Here is a 24,260-nt window from a genome sequence, read left to right on the forward strand (position 1 = left end):
CTGCTACCTGTGGAGAAATCAATGAAAAATGAAAAGGCCAATCTCCATCAATTACCTCCCAATTGAGGTTTTGAATTCTGTCGAATGCTATATTAATTTGAATGAAACATAGCTTAGTCCTCCATAGTTTCAACAAATTAATCACCTGAACATTAATACTTGTGGGCACACATGGACCCGAAAATTGGAGAGGATTCAATAAGAATGTCTTTGCTGGTATATTAAGGGTAGCAAGCTGTTGTTGAACTTTGCAGGTTTCATTCCACGCCTTCAGAAATGCCTGAACATGCATGGCACATAAAAGATATCTTTTCTATTCGTTTTATAATACAATTTGTGTGTATGTAGTACCAATGGACATAAAAATATGATGATATTTCTAATTGAAGGAATCAGTTACCATTCTCTTCTAGCTGAATTCTCAATACCTGCACGAAGAGAAAGGGATAGTTACCTGCGAATCATCGGTTTTTCCATCACCAACAGCTCCATAATTCATCACATCAAAATAAGGCGAGCTTGCATTTGTAGTACTGCTGAAGCTGGATAATATTACCATGCATAAAATGAAAAAAGAGAACTGATCCTGCAGGCATAATCCATTAATATATTCCCACTTGTAAGAATTCTAGTATTCCTCCAAACATTTAAAATTTAGTTGCACTAATGTCATTAGAGGATACTCACCATTCTATCGTCACAGTAAACTACACAATCAGTACATAGTACTACCAAGTTTTACGTTTGGGTTATAACCATTGGTATTCCTTTATATATAACTGATAGACAACACCTAGCTGACCAACAAGAAGAAGACCAAGCCACAAGAAGCTAACTGCCTAGTATCAGCTTCAACAAACCAAGATCAGCTGCAACAAACCAAAGTCGGTTAAAAACGTCTTCAGGTAGGAGGTTAGTTAGTTAGTTTGTTGTACAAATGAATATATAAAAGCACCAGTATACAAGTACTAGAGGTATCTCTTAATAGAATGAAAAATATCCACTTTTTGCAACTCAGCTTCAGATACTGACAATAATGCATTAATATTTCCATGAATAAATATATAACTGATTTTGTACATTTTCCTATTGCCAGTGATTGCTACAGACTTGCCATTTCAATTTAGGAGTGACGCTCTTTTGAGTGCTGTAGAAGCATTGAAGGAAAGCGCGCTCCATTTGATCTCAATTCTCATAACTTTTGCTTGGTATTCATTATTTGCCGAAATTATTGTTATTGTCTATATCTTATTCATAATAATAATAATAATAATAATAATTTTTGAATGGGTATACATGGAAGAGTAGAATGGATGTCTTAACAAAGTTAGCAACCTTGATTGCTAATGCCTACTGCTACATCGAATTTGATAATGTTTATCATGTAAAACATAAATTAGCATGTTTTTAATTCCATAAATTAACATATTTCTATGTACCCATTTACTATTTTTTTGTAATTATTATTTATATCAATAGTTTTTTTGTTAGAGTTTAAATAAATAAACTTTTTAATAAAAAATAAATAATTCATAATTTTAATTTTGGATAATTACAATGATGATGATGATAACTATAAATTGATGTACTTTACAATGATTTATTTTTATGTATGACGATGCAACCATTGTTGAAATTTCCTGTAAAAAGTGATTTTCATGAGAAGGAAATTTCCAAATAAATTTTTATTTAAGTTAGAAGTCGGATAAAATTAAGTGTTTATCATTTTTTTTAATTTATTTGTAATTACGAAAATTAAAATCAAAATAGAATTAAAATAATTAATATTTTATAAATTTAATTTACAATGTTTTTATAAAATCAAAATAGAAAAATTATTTTTAAACACAATTTATCCAAACAAATTTTCTAATTTTTTTTTAAAAAACAACTTGTTAAACATTGTTATTTTTATAAAACATTAAAAGATAGTTTTTTTTTATATACTTAAAATATTGTTTTGTCTCCGGAATTGCAAGAAATTACCTATATTTGGATCCTTGAAACTTTAAAGGAAAGAAATTGGAAAGAAAAAATAGAAAACAAAATATTAAAAAAAGGAATATATATATATATTCCTCTAACTTGTATAGAAAAGTTTCAAAAATATATATATTTCAATCTTGTAGTTTTTAAATAAAACACAATCTAGGAAGCTTGGTGATGCTCGACTTTAAGTGAGACCAAATGGTTATTTATATATGCCAACATTTCATAAATATCATTTGGGTGAGGGTATTAATTATGATTTTCTCCTTTTCCTATGTATGTCATGAGCATGATGCTATATGTTCCCTTTGCAAATGTTGATTCTTTTTTATAAAGGGCTTTTATTCATTTTGTATGATTTCAACTAAAGCCAAAAATTAAGTTGATTGTACTAACACTAAGTGATGGCAAATAGATATTAAAAACAATCACATGAAACCAATAGTAGATTTGTCTTGAGATGAATCATAATGATAATTTTTTACAAGAAATAGATGGATTATGTTAATTAGAAACTAAGATGATGCTGGAAGTTATAGTATCATATTTCTTAGATGAATAGGTTGAGGTCCCCCTAGTTTTGACTTAAAATTAATTTATGAAAGAACTTATGGTGGATGCTGGTATAAGAAGCTCATAGATATATACATATAAAGATTTGGTTTCTAAGTCAATTAGAATATCCATTAATTTTGGATGCAGATTTCAGTTTCTAAATTTTAAAAATTAACTTCTAAAAGTTTACACAACTAAGTCCGCTTGCAATCATACCTCGTTCAATAAGCTTAGGCCCAAAATTTTGCAACCAAAATAATTAGCATTTAATGATTACACAACTAAGTTCACAATATACTTCATTTGACAAGCTTAGACCCAAAATCTGGCAAACTAGTTAATGCAAATTAATAAAAGTTTTGTGCTATTTTAATACTTTTCTTAGCTTAATGCCTTGTTCTTTCACTAGACATGGTAACAAAATAATAAAAGTAATAATTTTTTTCTACCTCTAAATATAGTAATAAATAATAACATTAGAATATTTTATCTTTAAGATATTTGAATACGATTTCTTTCAAATCTAATAAAAAATTTAATATTAATAAAATTCAATTTGGTTTTTGGAGATATATTTTAATTTTATTTTTATTTTTCTTTCATATTTTGCCAAAAAAAAAACTTAAAATTAATCAAAATATTTAAAATATGTACAATTATCTTAGCTCTAATTGTTCAATATATAACATCTATTATCAAGAAAATAGAGGGACTAGTTTTGTTTATGGTAGAAATATTTTAAAAACCACTTGGAAAAAATTCTATATTTACAAAAGTAAATGTGATGGGATAAAATGAAAGAAATAAAATCAAGTCATTTTGTTTTCAAAATTTCCTAGAAAAACACAAAAATACCCCTTAAGAGTCAAATATAATTAGAGTAATAATTTTATTTTGCTTTTTATGTTTTTTCTTTATAAAGAAAAAATCTTTATAATATGTCTCCAAATAGTGAAATTTTTGGCTATCCTTTTAATCAACTCAGAAACTTTGAAAATAAAAAACCCTAATTATCTATTTGGTTCCTAAGAAAAGTCAAAGAAACAAAAAACAAATTTTCACAATCTCAATCAATTTGAGTCACCTTCTTTCTTATTTTTTTTTTGGCAATTAAACCATTTCAATCCGCCTATCTCTACGTATTCTCCTCAATCCCTGAATTCCTCTATCTCTAAATTATCCCACTTCTTTTTCTTTTTCTTTAACCTTTATAAGCAATGTGTAGGCTCTTTGGCGAAGTTGCGCATGTCATCTCCAGTGAGCTCTACTTTGATGTGTCACTTACTACATTACTCTCCATTTTTTCTTGAGTTTTCATCTTCTTTTTTTTTTTTAGCTTGAGTTGTAATCCTTTTTTTAGTCTTTGATAAATTACCCGTGATCATACAAAATAACATTTATGAGCTTTGAAAATTTGTAAGAGTTTAAGTCTTTATTGGTGAATCTATTGGCTTTTTGTTTTGACTAGTTGATATAAAGTCTTAAGTTTCATTATGGTTTTCAATATAACATATTTGGATGATATAAAGTCTTAAGCTAATTATGACACAACATAATTAGCTCAAAAGGTGAAAATTAAGTCTCCGTTTTGTTTTTTATATAAAAATTCTATTAACTTGGGAACTCCTTCCATATTTAATTTTGATTTTTTTTTAGTGGCTATCATATTTTTTTTAAAGTGTTCTTCTCCTTGTGATCAAAACCCTTCTATATGTAAGTTATCACCATGAGATAATTATGGATTATAGCACTAATTAGAAGTTGGTAACAAAGTTTCTCTAATCTTATGCCCATTTTAATAATCTATGCTCATGCAGAGAGTATAAAACATTATTTGATTCACCATTTCTTATGATTTGAAGTACTACTATCACAAGAATGTGATAATTATATTCTAGAACCTGATTGGCACTAAACTAGAAGCACTGAATGAGACAAATTCACCTTAAGGATATAGTCAAACTCTAGCCTCATTTAATCTTACTTGTGATTTTTAATTTCTATTTACTTTATTTATTTAGTTTAATTACACAGTTATTAGTGAATATATTTTTTAATAATTCACACAACAATTCTTATTGAAGCTAGAGAATTTCCTTGGAATATAATTCAAGAGAAGGCAACAGAAAAAAAAAAAAAAGGTTGTTCTACTTCACAACTCTAAAACTTGCACGTGTTACAAAATGGTAGGCTCTAAGATAGTCATGACTCAAGTCCGAGAGTTAAAATACATTATTTAAAGAATACAAGTAGAAAAGATAGTGTTGAGTGCCTTCTTTATTTTTTTCAAAATTATAGCTTGGATGGAGATATAATTCCTATATATGAGTTATGGAAAGGATAAAGACCTTTCTATAAGTTCTTGAAAAGTGTTGGGGTATTTAGTTAAAATAGTTATCTCTAACCCTAAAAGGGTTCAATGATAAAAATTAGATATCTAATAGAAAGAACTTTGAATCTACTAGTGGTTATATTCATAATGAAAAGAGAGGTGATATAATAGAAGTTCTTAAAACAAAGGTTAAAATTACTAGATCCACCATAGGGTAAAAAATTTTAACAGTAGACAAAGTAAGTCTAGAAGAAGCATAGTGACTTTGTAATTTCCAATAGGGCATATGATGGCTCAAAACCTTTGCTTAACATAAGCATATGTTGTGATAATTGATCAGTTATTCAAAGGGCACAAAATGATATAAACAATGGTAAATATCAACATATGTGTTGAAAACACAAAACTATGGGATAGTTACTTTTGAATGAAAACCTTGTGGATCCACTTTGGTTTATCAAAAGATCAAGTTAACTACTTATTAAAGGGAATGAAATAAAGTCTATAACCAAAAATAATTCATAATAGTAAACCAACCTAGCTTACTAGAGTACCAAGATTTAGGCTTAAAGGAACAACTTAGTTATGGATAAATCAAAGCACTAGACATATTATCATACCTATTCCTAGCTATGATGAAATAGTTTTGTCTACACCATGAATTAGGCTAAACTCTGATTATAATGAGTCTTATTTGAAAAACCATATGGAGTATGATAGGCTTGCTTTTAATTAACACTATTTTGAGGTTGAAATTCTCTAGAACACTCATAAAAACTTGGAGTTGTTCAAGGCTAAAGTACGCATAATTGTCAAAATCAATGATGTCCGAGAAGGAGCTATGTGAATACCATTATCTTGGTTTATATATAAGTTAAAAAGTTCAAGACATCATGTTATTCAATGATTTCCAAGAAATTTCAAAGCCGCAAGCTACCTATATCCTAATGCATCTTCTATCTAAATAATGCTTTCTCAAGTGTCAACATATCATTTGCACATGATAACGAAATTTCCTTTCATGTGAGGGATTATTGTAAGAAATGGTTTTTCAAATAATGATAAAAGGATAACTTAGAACTAAATTTTGCATGAGGCCCTTCAATATTTCAAGTGGGACCAAATTGGAATGCATTCATCTTGACAAGTAGATGAACATAATATATTGACATGATAAAAACCATTTATGGGGAAATGAGAAATGAGCTCAAAGTGACATATATATTCATGGAAAATGTGATGGAAAAAAGTGATCCCATATATGTAGATCACTAGCTGAATTTACAAGCTTTTTGTAAACTTAAAAGAAACATGGGCTTGAACCTGAGCTCATATACACATGGGCCTAAATATATGGGTTTGGCTTTCAGGTTGATTTAAACCCACATGCTTATGAGCTTAACTGAAATGCCCACTAACATGAAGTGTTATCTTTTCCTAAAGGCACACCTCTAAAGAGTACATCTACATCTAAAAAAATGAAACATCTCTATGATATTTCATCACTCCAACAATGATCATCTTTTCTTTTTCCAAGTCATTCCCGACTATTTTATTCCATTCTAACCAACCATGGTTTTCTATTCCAAGTCATTCCCATCATCTATCTCTTTTTTCTTTTCAAGTCATTCCCGAGTATGGTATTCCATTCTAACCAATCATGGCTTTCCATTCCAAGTCATTCCCAAGTATATATGATATTCCAATACAATTCAAGTGTGAGCTACACTTATGTAGTTTCAAAACATCTAAGCTTTTGTATAGAGTACAAAACATTGTTTGATTCACTATTTTTTATGATTTGAAGTACTGCCATCTCAAGAAAGTGATTGTTGGATCCTTGGCAGTGATTGGATGCACTAAACTATAAGCACCTAAGCATGAAATATTCATCTTAAGAACATAGAGTCAAACTCTGATCTTAATCAATATTATTGTAAGTTCTAATTCATGTTTGTTGTACTTAAGATTTATTTACATTGTTATTAATCTATATATTTTTCTATAATTTGTAGAAGAAAAAGTTGACACCTCCTTGAGTTATAGAACTTTGTTTTCAAATATCTTATTTCCAACATTCTTTTATGATAATAAGGATTTGTATAATTATCACATCCATGAATTGGAGAAAACAATATAATTTTAAGGGCGCGTGATTTAGTAGTGGACCATACCTAAAAAATAATATTATATATAAATAGGCTTAGGTCTTGTTGGGATTGAATTTTGAGAAGTCAAAATCTCTTTTTCAAGCCTAATAAGAGCTTCTATGCTTATTTGTCTAATTTTAGTCAAAGAGCTGTAGCTTACAAATAAACAAAAAAAAAAAAAAAGAGCTTAAAATACAAGTCGGGAAAATGTTACTTCTTATAGAAATTCTACTTTTACTTATTGTAGACCCTCAATTTTGTCCCTTTAGCACATGTCTTTAAAATTCGTTTTCAATGCCCCACAACAGTTCCTTGGTGGCCCATGACTACTCATACCACTTACCTTTTTCTGAGTCACCTTGGAGACTTTGGTTGAGGGATTATTCGATCCCTTATTGTGACTCTTGGCAGCCCTAATTTAGACTTAGACTTTTCATTCATTTTTAGGATAGCTTTTAGATACACTTGGCTTTTAGGCACCGCTCTAGGCCCACTTAGGCACACTTGGCCTACGGACATCTTTAGCGTGACTTGTATGACTTGTGTGGTTGCATAGCTTGTGGGGCCCATTTTTGTATTTATTTGTTTATTTTTATTTTTATTTTTTACCGTTTCCTAATTTATTTACTTACTTATCTATTCATTCAATTATTTAACTTCAAAAATTTCATGTTTTTGCAAGGAAAATTACCATTGGAGTTTAAGGAAGGTGGGACTCTCCTTGGAAGGTTTTGGAGGGGAATTTGAATTGGAAGATTTAAAAAAAAGAAAAAGAAAAAAAGGAAGAAGAGAAGAATGCTGGAAAAATGGATTACAACTTCATTTTATGAACCCCAATTTCAGAAGCATGGTTATGGATGTCAATCCGATTCCATTTATGGTGTTTGTCCTGAGAGCAGTTTGGGGTATTTATTCATGGTGTCAGGAATGCTATACGTACGCATCGGCGTGAAGGCTCAGAAATTACAGGCAGCTTAGAAGGGATTCATACTTGAACAGAATATTTGGCGGAACATGAATCAGCCGCTGGAGACCCCCTGCCATTGGAGTCATTATTAAAAAGAAAGATGAAAAATAGTGATCCTAATATTTTCCTTGCCACAATATGATTGGATTCCCATAATCTCGTTTTGCCATCAATAAACTGCTCTTACAGTTAACAAGGCTCATGCTTCACTTGTGGTTCCTATTAATACCATAGAAAATGGTCCAATTGACAGACACGGTTCTCCAAAGCAGAGCCGCCTTGCCATCCAAGCCGTAAGGGTCCAAAAATTCCAGCTGTTCGAAGTGAAGTTAAGAGGCAGTCTTGTCCATCTTCCAGCATAGACATAACTCAAAACACTTCTGCAGGCCATTGAGTATAATCGACCTCCAATTTCTACGCATTTCATAAGGTTGCATCCTTCGCTGAAACCTGTTGAGGCCAATGTCGAGTTAGCTGCTGCCGAGGAAGCTCTTGCACTATCAATATGGACAACAGCAACAGTTTGTCAAGTTCTTTCCCTTGAAAGTGTTTTGGCATTGCTTGAAGGAGTATTGTTGGAAAAGCAAGTGGTAATAACATGTTCAAATCTGGGTGTTATATTGGCCACAGTGTTATCTCTTATTCCCATGATTTGTTCATTTGAATGGCAGAGCTTATTGCTTCCTTTTTTACCAAGGAAGATGTTCGATTTTCTTGGTGCCCCTGTTCCTTTCATTGTAGGCATGCAAAAATAAAATATATGATTTGAGGATGAAGAGCTCATGATCAGATAAGCAATAAGTTTGAAAAACATCAGGATCTTCACCCCATTCTGTAATTGGTGCACGCATAGGCAGCAGGCTGCAAGTGTGGACGCTGTTGCTTACCTTTTGAAGAACGATATATTAACTTTAGAGGCATTTGTCAGAGATATGGGGATGTATTTGCCCACTACAGATAATTTAATCCATGCAAGAGAAGGACTGGCAGATTGGAGAGCTCTGTGAGGTACACTCGTTGGTTGCCTGGCATTAATGAAGGAGAAAAGAGCTACCTGGAAGACTGTACAGTCGCTGTTTATCCTGGAATCTGGAGAGCAGAAATGCCATCATAATCTGTAGGTAGAAATGAAATCAGAGATGCTCAACCTATAGTTCCAGCTTCAGAGTATGAGCACCAATTCAAACCGTGGTAAAACTTCTCCCAGGAATGAAAATCTAGAAGAGGCAGAATCTGGACAAGTGGATGGAAATTCTGAGAGGGGTGATCTAGGAAGAGTAATGAAGAGAAAGCTGACATGGATTTAGAGGCACCAAGGAAAAATGTCTTGGGATCTGGAAATTTTGACTTCACTAGCAATCATGTGCTCAATATAGAATTTGTGACACAACTAAAGGATGACATGCAGGCTGCAGATTTAAGAAACAACGGCACCAGAACTCTAATAACAGTAATATTCACAATAACCTTGCACCTGTAAATGGCTTACCTCCCAATGATACTTCTGAGATGGAGATATTGGTGGCTGACTCATCTATGGACGGGAAACTCATCAATGATCAATCCAAAACTCAATTGCCTCAGCAAGATTCGTCATCCATCCAGAAAACCCAAGCCAACCTTTACCATAATGTTGAAGATGCACTTGAAGAAGTGGAGAGAAGGAGCCGGAGTTGTCTTCTGATCTGCAGGAAGATAACACAGAGTCTCTGGATAATGTGGACGGTGAGAATGCAGATGAATATGGATATTTTTCTGAGTTTGAGAAAGGAACATCACCTTCTGACATTTATAGACCACCTCCTGCACTAATTCCATACAATGTGGATTCAGGATATCCCCAAACCCCACCAACTGCTGAAGAAAGTTGTGTTAACAAGAATGACACTACTGAACCTGTGACAACCGATGATTCAGAATCAAAACCCAAAGTATTTAAGCCATGTCGTTCCAAACACATTGATTATACACCTTGCCAGCATCAGAAGCGGGCAATGACCTTCCCGAGGGAAAATATGGTTTACCGAGAAAGACATTGTCCAGCAGAAAATGAAAAGCTACATTGTCTAATCCCTGCACCAGAAGGATATGTAACACCTTTTCCTTGGCCAAGGAGTCGTGACTATGTACCCTATGCAAATGCACCATATAAGAGCTTGACAGTTGAGAAGGCTGTTCAGAACTGGATTCAATATGAGGGTAACGTGTTTAGGTTCCCAGGTGGAGGAACACAGTTTCCTCAAGGAGCAGATGCATATATTAATCAGCTTGCTTCTGTGATACCAATTGATAATGGTACAGTTAGAACTGCACTGGACACTGGATGTGGGGTTGCCAGCTGGGGTGCGTACCTTTTGAAGAAAAATGTCATAGCTATGTCATTTGCACCTAGGGATAATCATGAGGCACAGGTTCAGTTCGCTCTCGAAAGGGGTGTACCTGCTGTTATTGGTGCTCTTGGAACAATAAAGATGCCATATCCATCTAGAGCTTTTGACATGGCCCACTGTTCTCGTTGCTTAATTCCATGGGGCGCAAATGATGGAATTTACATGATGGAAGTTGATAGAGTACTTAGACCTGATGGCTACTGGGTGCTTTCAGGTCCTCCAATTAATTGGAGGAACAACTATAAAGCTTGGCTGCGGCCTAAAGAGGAACTCCAGGAGGAGCAGAGAAAGATTGAAGACATTGCCAGACTTCTTTGCTGGGAGAAGAAATATGAGCAAGGTGAAATTGCAATTTGGCAGAAGAGAGTGAATGCTGGTACATGCAGTGGCAGACAGGATGATGCTCGAGCTACATTTTTGCAAAGCTGAAGAAACAGATGATACTTGGTACAAGAATATGGAGCCAAGCATAAGTCCATATCCTGATGTTAACAGTCCAGATGAAGTCTCTGGTGGAGAACTGCAGCCATTTCCCAAGAGGCTTTATGCTGTCCCTCCTAGAGTAGCTAGTGGATCTATTCCTGGAGTCTCTGTTGAGACATACCTGGAGGACAATAAACTATGGAAGAAGCACTTAAATGCTTATAAAAAAATTAATAAAATTATTGACTCAGGAAGGTACCGAAACATCATGGGTATGAATGCTGGGTTGGGAGGTTTTGCTGCTGCACTTGAATCTCCTAAATTGTGGGTTATGAATGTTGTACCCACCATAGCTGAGAAAAGTACTCTTGGTGCTGTATACGAACGAGGACTGATTGGCATCTACCATGACTGGTGTGAAGCTTTCTCTACATACCCAAGGACATACGACCTTATTCACGCCCATGGTGTTTTCAGTTTATACAAGGACAAAAGTATGCGGAGGTTGTACTTTCTTGTTGAGCTCTGCTACAGATTGCGTGAGCCCATTCTTCTTATTGGCGAAACTGGTGATGGGAAGACTACAATTTGTCAGTTATTGAGTGCTGTTTTGGGGTTAAAATTACACATTTTGAATTGCCACCAGTACACAGAAACATCTAATTTTCTTGGGGGCTTCTACCCTATTCGAGGGAGATCAAGATTGATTTCAGAATTCAAGTTTCTAATTGAAGAATTGATAAAGTTAAAGGCCTTGTTGTGAAGTCCCCATTAAGACTATCCTCGCTCTCTCTTTGTACTGCCTTTACTTTCATCTCCATAATTCACATAACAGTTGGATAGTCTCTGTGCTGCAGCTGATTTAACCTCTTAGTGGCATTTTGTTTCTCACTGATGTATTCGGTTCAAGATTGTGGCCCACATCAGAAATACAGATCGAATGCTATCATTAAAGATGAAAATCGAGTTCAATGCAAACTGTTTAAGACAAAAAAGTGGTCTCCGTGTATGTCAGAAGTCAAGTATGATATCCAAGCATTCTTGCTCTCGCATTAGAATCTCTCAGCAAACAGCAGAATTTGAATCATGTATTCAAAGTTGTCAGGATGTTTCTTCAAGCAAAGAAGTCTCCACACAGGATACTGAAAGTAATGAAGCAGACATTGATCAGCAATAATTGTTAGATGCCGAAAATCTTCAGTTTCAGATGGAGTTGTCATCTTTAGTTGATTCCATAACTACAGAGAATACGGAATACGCCACAGTCCCCTGTCCATCAAACTTAGAGACAATTTTCTCACCTGTTCTTGAACCTGTTGACATTCACAATGAACTAAATATTCTCAACAGCACAGGGAGCTTCAATAAATCAAATTTGGCACAGTCAATAGCTAATGACAGTGATGATAACAGCAGAAGCTCGCTTAACTATCAAACTTGCAATGTAACAGATTTTTATATTTCTGATGTGATTGTTGCAGACCTGCCCATTGATAGAAACTCCATCTCAAAACCTTCAAACTCATCCACTACAGACCAGAATGTGAAAGAAATCGTTCGAAGCTGGCATTGGCATTGGATGAACACACTCGGAGATAAATTTGAGAGTTGCCCAGATGGCCTCCAATCTTGAAGATCTGAAAAAGAATTTCACTTCTGAATGGGAAAAGGGAGAAGAGAGTATGAAGCAAACTTTGGTTTCCTTTGAGTCAGAGGATAGAAAGGATAAATTCAGATCAAGGCAAGTGTTGAAAGAGTGGGTTGAAAATGGTAAGAAAGTGGAAAGGGAAGAGGAATTTAAGAAAAGATATGAAAGCTGGGACGATCTAGAGGTCTTTGAGTTTCATTATGGTTCTCATCATCCTAGTGCTGGAATTGCCCCATCCTATCCGCTGCACTTGCCACCATTCAGTGCAGAGAACCAAAAATCACAGGGTGGTCAGTTTGACCATGCTGATTGCATTTTCAATCATGGTTAAGTGCAGCTGGGAAGGGCAACACATCAGATGCGAAGGAACTAATTCCAGAATTCTTCTATATGCCAGAGTTCTTGGAAAGTTGTTTCAACCTTGACCTGGGAGAAAAACAATCAAGGAAAAAGGTTGGTGAAGTTGTGTTACTTTCCTGGGCCAAAGGCAGTGCCAGAAAGTTTGTCAGGAAGCATGGTCTTCAATCTTTAGTCAGATCATGCACAAGTTCTTCGTATAGCAGAAAGGAGAAGCTAAACCCTCTAAGGCGGAACCCCTCGCATGCCAGACATACCACGAGCTTGTTGTTTTAATTTATGACTCAGTTGAAGTTGTTAATCAGCTTGAACCATAATAGCAGTGGGGGTCCTTGAGAGATGTTGATCCAGTGGAATTAGAGCTATAGTTGAATCTGCTTGTGAGAAGCTTGTCACCTGTCAAAGTAGACCTCTAGAATTCTAATAAGTCTCTGTTTCCATACCAGCATTTCAGCCTCAAAAGTAGTCCCAAACTCCACTCCATCACGGCAACCTTACTACACACACCTTCTCCCCTACTTGCTTCTTTGATTGAGAATTCACTGTTTTAAATTGAATTTTAGAACCATTGTTCAACTAAACATTCTCGACTTTGAAAAATCCATCATTAGATCCTTCTCTAGGCAATAAAATCCAAATTTCAACACCCCTTTGCTGCCATTTTCCTTCTGGCACGCGTTTTCACTATTTTGTTTGATTTTCAACTGATTTTCTTGATTTTCCCCAAGCATGAATAAATTTTATGATTCCAAACAATGGAATTCATAGAACCAACTCATGCGAAATTAATTAGGGCTTTGGTGGGGGCCCGACATTCATAATGCTCACTTCAATACTGTTTGATTGATATGATGATTTTTTATTCTTCTTGATGAAGTACTTGAATTCACTTTATATTTATTGTTGCGATATCCTTGATTCCCATAGAGGAGTACTAGCTTGCTATCCAGGTACGCTCTCTTCTCATCTATTTTCTAGAACTCTATGGACTTGTATGCCATTGATGACCATATCCATATTCGACGTGATTCTCGGGTGTCTTGATATATGCCTGATTTGCTTGAATAAAACAAATGTTGTGCGCTACATTTCTACACTAACTTTTATGTTTTATGATAGCGCTTGAAGAGCGGTTCAGGTACGCACCCTAACTCTCCTTTATTGCAATTTGATTGTGTTTGGCATGCCACTCTCTAAAATCACCTAACCTATTTAGGTATCCATAATTAACTGATTAATGACCACACTTCCCTTAACTTTGTAAGTAGAGACCTTTATAGGGCTTAGAGGGGTGCTACCTTTTAAAGGTACCTTCCCAATAGGTAACCTGATCCCCGGATCTAGACTCGGGTTTTTCAAAGACATGCCTTTTTTTCCAAAAATTATGGAGTCACATTTTAGGGTTTTTCTTTCTTGTTTTATTTTCTCTTTAAAATAAAAATAAAATAAGTGGCGACTCCAACTTTTTCCAAAAATTAATTTTTCACAAATAAAAAACGAGTCTCGCCGATCGAGTGGGGACGCACGTGAAAAATGCGGGTCCACACTTATGCAAGAAGTTTTTTCATTTTAAAAATTTTACAATACGGATAATGCATTTTAAAATATGTGACTTTGATTTCAACTTCATCTTCTAGTTGAAGCAAAAAAATAGGAAGCTTTCTCAAATGTGGTCATAGTATTTGGATTGACAAGATACGTTTTTATATATTGTTATAGATTTGTAATTCTCCTAAACCATGGGGATTGTCAAACTTAAAAACATGTGGGCTTGTTTGCCTTCATGAAGTTTGCTTTTTGCATTTTCTAGTGAGAAAATGGAAAAGGGTTAATTAATGTATCTTAAGTTGATATTTCAAGGGTAAATAAAATTTTATTGCCTTTTTAATTGAGCATTTGAGTAGATTTTATATGTACAACAAATATATAAAAGACTTTGATATCGAATTAATATTGGTGTTTAGGAACGTGGTATTTTTCTGGAGTGTGTGTTAGAAGCATTGCTAAAACAAGGCTTTAGATGTCTTAAAAATTCTTAAAATATTTTCAAAGAATTTAGTAACTTCTGTAATAAATTTTAAGATTAGTTTTCCTGATTCTATTCTCTATTATTTACAATATCCTATTAAGGACTATTATTTTTCATGGTTCAAAACAAACATAAACTCCTTTAATGTGAAAAAAACAAATATGACTAAATTTTATTAAAATCAAATAATTAAATAGCATAAAAATGAATTTGAATTTTTTAATTAATCATTGTTTGGTTAAATCTCAAAAAATGAAAATTTTAAAAGAAAAATTTTTAAATGTTATTATAAAAAATTTTAAAAATTTTAAAATCAATGCCAAATATATTCCACTATTAAGAAACTTATTTAGTAAAATAAAATTACTAGACATTCAATTTTAATCATAAAATGTTATTATAAAATAGAAACTTTTAAATATATTTAAGAATAAAAATAAATAAATTGGGATAATGGTTATCAGACAAAAAAATATTGATGAAGTTAAAAAAAAACCATGAATATAAATAGATTTATAATAGATTTTGTTTGTTTATATGAATTTTATTGGTAAATCCTAATGTTATTAGTTCTAGAAGGTAGCTATTATTATTTTTTCTAATCTCATTTAACAATAACTAATTTTTATCTTTCTATCTTCTAAAAAATTATATTTTTAATGAGCAGAGTCTATTTTACTTATTGTGACTATTTTTTTTTTTTAAATTATTATTTAAAGTTCCTTTTTTGTCACTATATATATTTATGAATAGACTACATGATAAGATGGATATACAAATGAATCATATATAGATCACTTAGTATTTGTGAGACAAAACTAATGATCCTAATTAGAAGAAATTAAATTATTCCAATTTTTGAAATATTTAAAGAGGAACCATATGTCAGAGTAATAAATGTACAAATTCATAACAAGATTTTTTTAGTTCCATTTGTTATGCTTGAATATTGTTGTTACTTGACTTTAAGGACTGACCACCCAGAAGAAGTGTTTTGAGCAATGGAGACTATCATGACTCTGGTCATGGATGAAAGACTATCATGGCTCCCAATCTCTTTTGCTTGATTTTAATTAGTTCCTCAGTTTCCATTTTAATTTTCCACTATACACATTGATATGGTTTATTGCTTGTTTCAGAATATTTCACCCACCTGTAAGAGATTGGGCGAGAGTTATAACCAGCTGTGCCGCCAAGCTTAGACCCTATCTCATGGAAGTGGTAAAATTCCTGGGAACTCCTTTGAGTGATTATGCTCCTGTCATTGCTACCATTTTCAAAATGAATCTTATGCCCTACAGTGGTTCAGGGGAACATTTCGTGAGTTTCTCATAGTTTTTCATTTCAACTTCCAGTGCATGGATTTGGACTAGGTTATATATACACTAGCATCATCGCTATTAGATTTACGTTTCTAATAAACTTAATTGTCATAGTAGTTCTATCTTGTGTGAGTTATTATTGACTGTGAAAAAAGGTCTGATGGGTGCAAATTCAGTCATGTTTTCAGATTATATCTTTTAATTGTCATACTACTTGAGAAGGCAACACATTTTAACAATGTGTATTAACTCCTTCTCAATTATAGTTCTGAATAATTGAAATTAAACATCTTTGATAGGAAATCACCTTCTTTTTTTTCTTTTTTTTTGTTGATCAAGTGGCTAAAGTGTTCTAAGATGATGCTGTCTGTCCTCAAGAAGTTGGCCCATCTGAGATGAATATTTGAAGTCACTGATCAACAATGATGCTTCTCAAACCAACAAGAATGAAACTTTTACAGATGGTAATCATTTGAATAAATTAGATCAATGTTGTACTAAAAGGCTATGACTATTGTTGGCTTGGTAGGTTGAAAACAGCTAATCGAACACAAGACAATTGGAGAAATATCATCAATACGAACAAATCCTTAAAAAGGAGTACGAGCAAAAGTAATTTGAGGACTAAGATGCAAAAAAAGTCCAGTACTAAGGTATAGTTAAATTGAGAATGATTGTGTATTCTTTTGTGTTTGGTATAGCTAAATTCTTTTTCTCTCTCGTGCACACATACAAACACATCCCTCTTCTCTCTTTCTCTCCCTCTCTCTCTCACATTTTGCAAAGTGACCTTGTTGGTCACAGAGTAAACACTTGCTAATGTAGGGAGAATGTTGTGAGGTGAAAAATTTTGATTGGTGAGTTGGTGAAGAGGCCGTGTTTGGGAAAAATGATGGACAATTTTTGTTGGTAGTAGGTAGATAGGATGAACGGTTTGCCATTTAGCTTCTGGGTGAATTATAAAATGATTTTTGCGTGAGATTGACAGAAGTGGGCATGTTGGAGAGATTTGCCTTCTTTTGTGCTTCATACTTAAGATGTGCTTCAAAATTGATGACCTTTTCATGCAAGTCATCAAATGTAAAGAGGCTTTCACAAACTCGCATGACCAAGCAGAGGTCCTTGTACATATAGTCTTCATCAAGACAACCAAGGATCCTCAATGTATTAGAACCTCATTGTCTACTGAAGCCTTAAGCATAATAAATTCATCAACTATGATTTTTTCATATTGCATGTAATCAATGATTCAGTGTCTTTGTTGAGGAGACGAAGATTCTCCTTCAATTGTGTGAGTCCCCCTCGAGAGAGTTTGGCATAAGTGTTCACTAAAATGTTCCAAGCTCCATGAGATGTTCTTGATGAAGCAACAAAGAGAACAAGATTAGGAGAAATAAAGTTAGCACTGGCATTGAGAATTAATTGGTCTTGTTGAACCCAGAAGGAATGGTTTTGAATTTGGACTTTTGCCATCAATGGTAGTGATAGTTGAAGAGGTACGGGTTCCGTCAATGAATCCTATAAGATCATATCCTATTAGAATGACATGAAAGAGGAGATGAATTTGATAGATATTTGAGTGGTGGTATTAATAAAAATAAAGGGAGGAATTGTGGTCAAAGAGATTGATGATGGTAGAAGAGTTTGTGGAAATAGAAGTGTTTTGGGCACTGACAATATTAGAAAGATTGGAGGGTGATACTCAAGAGAGTTTCTAGGAGCTCTAATACCATATGAAGTTTAAGACATAAGACATGCTGCTAATAACATATGAAGTTTGAGAGAGAAGCAAGGATCGAGGAAAAATGACTAACCAATTTTTTATTGAGAGAGAAGATTATAATATTCAAGATCGATTGACTTGAAGAGGAAAAGAATAATTCTTTAACCACGAATTTCCTAAAATATAGGAATTTCTAAAGAATAAAATTTTTACAAAATATTGACAACTAGCAAGAGAAGATATTCTGTTAAAATATAAAAACTACCCAAGAATAAAATATTTAAAGTGTTATAAAATATGAGATTTTATCAAATTATGGGAACTTGTGGATGATCATTCATATTGATGTATGTCTCTTCATGACTTTCTATAAAAGGAGATACCTCTAATGATACTTGGTTCAGTTTTCTTCCATTCTACTTCACTTTGAGGATTTCTGTTTATTTTCTCTTCTTTCTTTTTCTCATTCTTTTATTTTACAACACGTTATCAACATGATGCTCTAAGTATGCAGAAAAAGATAAGAATGTTCAAGATAGAAAAAAAAGAAGAATTCATCTATAAAATTTCTTATAGGTATGTAGCCTTATTTCTTCAAATGAAATATGAAAAGTAGTAAGCATTGTGTTCTATTATTATAATTTTTATTTACTTTATCTCATGGTCGGAAGCTATGTAAATCATATTTCATATAATCAAGTTAAAAACTTGTAATTGTAGATATGTTAATTATTTAATAACTAGGAGTTATATAGAAAATTTTTCATAACCAGAAGTTATGAAAAATATATACAATCTTCATAACAAGAAGTTATTGGGTAAATTATAAAATTACAAATATATAGTCGGAAGCTATGTATATGATCTCTAATTACTTTTTAATTACATTATATAACTGGAAGTTATGTAATGAATAGTTCATAGCTTGAAACTATATACAAATCTATACAATGAATAATTCATAGCTTAAAGCTATGTACAAATCCAAAATTACAAATACTTAGCCAAAAGCTATGTATATAACTCCTAATTATTTGTTTTTAATTATAGAATATAATTGGAAGTTATATCAAATCATATTATATAGTTAAAAGTTATAAAATGGATAATTCATAGCCTGAAACTATGTACAAATCTATACAATGAATAGTTCAAAACTTGAAGCTATGCACAAATCTACACGATGAATAGTTCATAACCTGAAACTATGCATAAATTTACAAAAAAAAAAAAAAAAAAATAGTTGATAGCCTAAAGCTATGCACAAATTTGTATATTTTCTTGTTATGACAAAATAATCATAGCCTGAAGTTATAAAATATATTAACCTTTAATTTCTTTTAATTATATGGTGTAACTGGAAGTTATACATGAATAGTTCATAACTTTAAGTTATGCACAAATTTACATAAAAAAATAGTTCATAACCTAAAGTTATGTACAAATTTGCATATTTTCTTGTTTTGACAAAATAATCATAACCTGAAGTTATGAAAAATATTGACTTTTAATTTTTATTTCACATTCACGCATTTTTCATAATCAGCTATTGAAACAATTTTTATTAACAATTGTTTCATAGCCAAAAGCTATGCATACAATTTCTAATTCTCTTGTATAACCAAAAGTTATACAAAACAAAATTGTCAATGAACAACTATGTAGCTAGAAGATACATAAAATTTTTTAATTTTTTTGTATATCCAGAAGTTATATCATAACATAATTGTAAGTTGTTTAATGTTATTATAACATTACTCAAATTTTAATTATTCATAGTCTGAAGCTATGAAGAAAAACTTAGTAAATTAATAATTGTTAAAACTCGTATAGCTAGAAGAACAAAATTGTTTACTAATAATTTTGTAAAACTTTATGAAATTCATAGAATCAAAAGTTATAATGAAATATATTATAGTTTGAAGCTTTGATAACAAGCATATAGATAATATTTACATATTATCAAAAGATTAATATTTTGTATATCAAGCTATACAAATAGGTAAGTGCTTGATAATTGTTTTATGAACTTCTATTATTAGAAGTTCTACTATCATTAATAGAAATATTTACACATAAATGTGCAATTTTGGGTTGCATGAAAGTATAATATTTATACTTAATATTCTTGTGTTAGAGGTGATTTTTTTTTTCAAATTCTAGTTGTTTAATACACAATAATCTTTTGATAAAATAGTTGAGATTAATCTTAATCTTTATTTTTCAATATCTAATGTAAAATATGGTTGTTTTATATAAAAAGTTGAGATTTTTGGATAACATATATACTTATATTTTGAAAATTATGGATAACATCTTTTATTTGGATTTACTTGTTGAGAATTTAATAATGAAATTATATGTTGAAAATTTTGATTAATTGTTTTGGATACATATGAAATATATGACTTGGTCATATGATTAATAACTTGATTTTGCATGTCAATTTTCTTTAAGATATGTTTTTATGATTGAAAATTTTTGAGTTATATAAAATAATATATATTATTGTATGTTGTCACATATGATATTTTTATTAATGCAATATTTTCATTATTCAACAATAATTTTCAAATTACAATAGGTTCAACTATTGTTTTTAATATATTTTGTTCTATCTTTACATATATATTTAGATGGATTTGTAGTGTTTGACTTAAAGTTTTGAGACAACAAGATGGTTTGAATCATGATATATTCTCTTGAAGTTTTGATCTATGAATTAATTTTTGCACATTGATTTAGATTATAATAATATTTAAATAAAATTATGGATCTATCATTACAATTAGTTTGATTATTGAAATACTTCCTAGTTATTTCATGTATAAATTGCTCCACACTTATAAAATCAAATGTGTGAGATATTGAAAAAATATATAACTTTAAATTTTCTTTTCTATATTTTTTGCGATGTTATATATGTTCGTGTTGCTTTTATAGAACTTGTTGAAGTAAGTCATCATCAATGACTAGTATTTTTTATGTTGATTTTAACTCTTTTTCTATAATAATATTTCATCAACTCTATAAGGGTGAGGTCTCTATCACTTGTTATTTTAATGAAACTTTTATTTCAGTAATTGTACAACATTGATGACAAACAATGTTAATACTATATCAGGTGATAGAAACCTGATTAAAAGCTTTGGAAGAGTTTATATTACGTCACTCATAGTAATTGATTCTATGTGAATGACACTTTATACTATGCTAGATCTAGAAGAATCTAGTAAAACCAACTTGGTCCCCTAGGGTTAATGATGAAACATTAATTCATTGTAAAAGCGTATGAACATATAGTACAAAAACTAGAAGTTTTTATTTAGTGACTATTCTATTTGTACACTTGAAATGTAGAATGAACCAGGACCTGAGAGAGTCTGCCTAAGAGGAGCTCTTCGTCTCGAGGCCTCGTCAGTCTCTCTCAAATAGGTAAGCAGTGGGAAGTAATTGTACAGATTATCATTTTAATGAGACAATTTTCCAGTCGTTAGGAGGAGAAGAGTCAATTCCAGAACAATGACGTGAAATTATTTTGAATGCATTGACTTTGACTTATCTAAATCCTTGTACTAATCAATGTGAACTAGAAGTTCAAAAGATTATTCATTTGCAAGAACTTGCAAATTAACTACCAAATGTTTTCATTAATGTAAAGAAAATGAGAAAATCATTTTCACTAATCGAGAATATTCTAGTACGAATTGACGTCCTTGAAGAACAATTAAATAACGAGTTGATGTCTTTAAAGGACGATTAAATAATAAGTTGATGTCCCTCAAGGACAATTAAATAATGAGTCTAAGGCACGCTTGAAGCGTGATAGATCCTAAAGAGACAAACACATTCCCCAAAGAGGAAAACACAAGGAAAGATATATGAAAGGTGGCACTCTTGAAGAAGTTGCATATAAAATGGGTTATTAAAATGATTGGTTAGTCTATGCATCCCCTGAAGAGGCATAGTTTAAATAAGTAGCCCTAGTTTAAGCATACTTGATATTGATGAGATATCAATTATCTACTTATATATGGTGAAAAATGGGATTGAAATTTTCTTGTCATTGACAATATATTTTCTTTCCAAGTGGCTATTGACATCATAAGAAATGATAAGGATCCTAAACCAGATACTATGGATGAAGGCCAACATAGAAAATATTGGCCAAAATGGAAAGAATATATCCTGACAAAATTAATTACACTCGTTAAAAAAATGAGAAGTATTTGGACTTGTAGTCTAGATGCCTAAAGTTATCAAGCTTGTTGGATATAAATGAGTATTTATAAGAAAGTGTAATGGGAAAAATGAAATCACGAGACATAAAGCATATATGACTCATAGTTCAAGGTTTCCTACAAAGACTTGATATTGATTATGAGGAAACATATTCTCCTATGATGGACACAATCATATTTAGATATCTAATTTGTTTAACAGTCTCAAAAGGACTGGATTTACATCTCATAGATGTTGTTACTACATATTTATATGTATTTTAAAATAATGACATATATGAAACTCCCTGAAGGATTTCAAATGCCTAAAGAAACTAATTCAAAACATTATAGCATATTTTCAATTAAGTTACAATGATCCTTGTATCGATTAAGCAATCTAAAGGCATGTGGTATAATCATTTCAATGAATATTTGAAAAGGGAAGTGTGTATGTATTACCTTTTTTTTCTATGCATATTAATTATGTTGAATATTTTCAATTATTATAGTATATGTGGAATATTTGAATTTTGTTGGAACTCTTGAAGAGCTTACAAGAATAGTTGACTATTTAAAAAGTAAATTTGAAATAAAAGATCTTAGAAAATAATTTTTTTTCCTTTAGCCGGTAGATCGATTACCTTTTCAAATGAAATATTAGTTTATTAGTCAACATATACAAAGAAAGTCTTGAAGCACTTTTATATGGATAAATTGCATTCAGTAAGTTCTCTTATAGTTGTTCATTCACTTTAAGTGAACACGGACTTGTTTCATCCTAAAGAAGATAATGAAGAACTATTTGGTCTAGAAGTACCAGATTACAATGTAACTAGAGTACGTATGTATCTTAGAAAATTATATAAGACTAGATATTGCATTTTTTGTTAACTTACTTGCAAGATATAATTTTGCACTAACTCAAAGACATTGGAATAAAGTCAATCATGTATTATATTAACATAGGTTTATGTTATTTGAAAATATCATAATATCAATTGTGTAGATGTTAGTTATCTTTTAGACCCCCACAAAGCTCGATCTCAAATGAGGTATGTATTTATCTATGGAGGTACTACAATATTGTGGAGATCAATCAAGAAAATAATAAAAACATGTGGACTACTCTCCATCAAAGGTAATGCTACTAAGTTATATAATGTTGTATGCATTGCACAGATTAATGAAGAAAGCATTAAGGGTGGTAAAATTATCATATATTGCCCAAGTTCTTTTACATTCATTAGCTCTAGAAGAGTGATCAAAATACTATTTAATGAGTAAGATCAAGTGATAATTTAATAAATCTATTCACAAAGGCATTGTCAACTGCAATACTCAAGAAGCTCATTGGAATACGTCGACTCAAAGATCTCCATGTTGCGCGACTAGAGAGAATATAATCATGTCAACATGAGGGGTAGTTAATTGGTAAGAATATCACTACGTTGTACTCTTTTTTCCTTCACCCAAGTTTTGTCCTACTGGATTTTACTGGCAAAGTTTGTAATGAGGTAGTTACAGTAATCTAAAAGAATGTTGTACACTTTTTCCTTCACTAGGGTTTTTCCTAGTAAAGTTTTAATGAGACATATTCTTATGATCATCGAAGGGGAAGTATTATAAAATATGAGATTTTATCAGATTATGGAAACTTGTTGATAATCATCCATATTGATATATATATCTCTTTGTGACTTCCTATAAAATGGGAGACCTATAATAAAAATTGATTTAGTTTTCTTCCATTTTACTTTTCTTTGAGGATTTGTATTTATTCTCCCTCTTTTTTTCTCATTCTTTTATTTTACAATAGTAGAATATTTTTTGAAATCATTAACTATTTATTTCTTTATTGGTTAACAAATCACTTCAACAATTAAGGTAAGCAACATTTCGTTCACTGCAGTGCTTGGGATGACAACCACAAAAACCGTGATTACCTTGAGTTGTAGTAAAATCGTGGCTTGCACCAACATCATATTGAATCATATCAACATAAAATCAATGTACTCAAAAGATATTTCTTCATATTGGATCAATGCCCATGGAAGATTTAACAAAGGGTTATGGGTTCGAATCGTGGGATTGGAAAAAAATGCTTTTTTATTTAAGAAAACTTTATAAAAATGAATTTTAATTTTTATATTCA

At 31.7% G+C, this 24,260-nt stretch overlaps 2 pseudogenes; one reads left to right on the plus strand and one right to left on the minus strand.

Moving 5' to 3' along the window:
- Window positions 1-24,260, minus strand: part of LOC117922224 — a 52,553-nt pseudogene that overhangs the window by 22,312 nt on the left and 5,981 nt on the right.
- LOC117922042 lies at window positions 9,291-11,569 on the plus strand (annotated as a pseudogene).

Source organism: Vitis riparia, chromosome 9 (genome assembly GCF_004353265.1).
Source record: "Vitis riparia cultivar Riparia Gloire de Montpellier isolate 1030 chromosome 9, EGFV_Vit.rip_1.0, whole genome shotgun sequence".
Taxonomy (NCBI): Eukaryota; Viridiplantae; Streptophyta; class Magnoliopsida; order Vitales; family Vitaceae; genus Vitis; species Vitis riparia.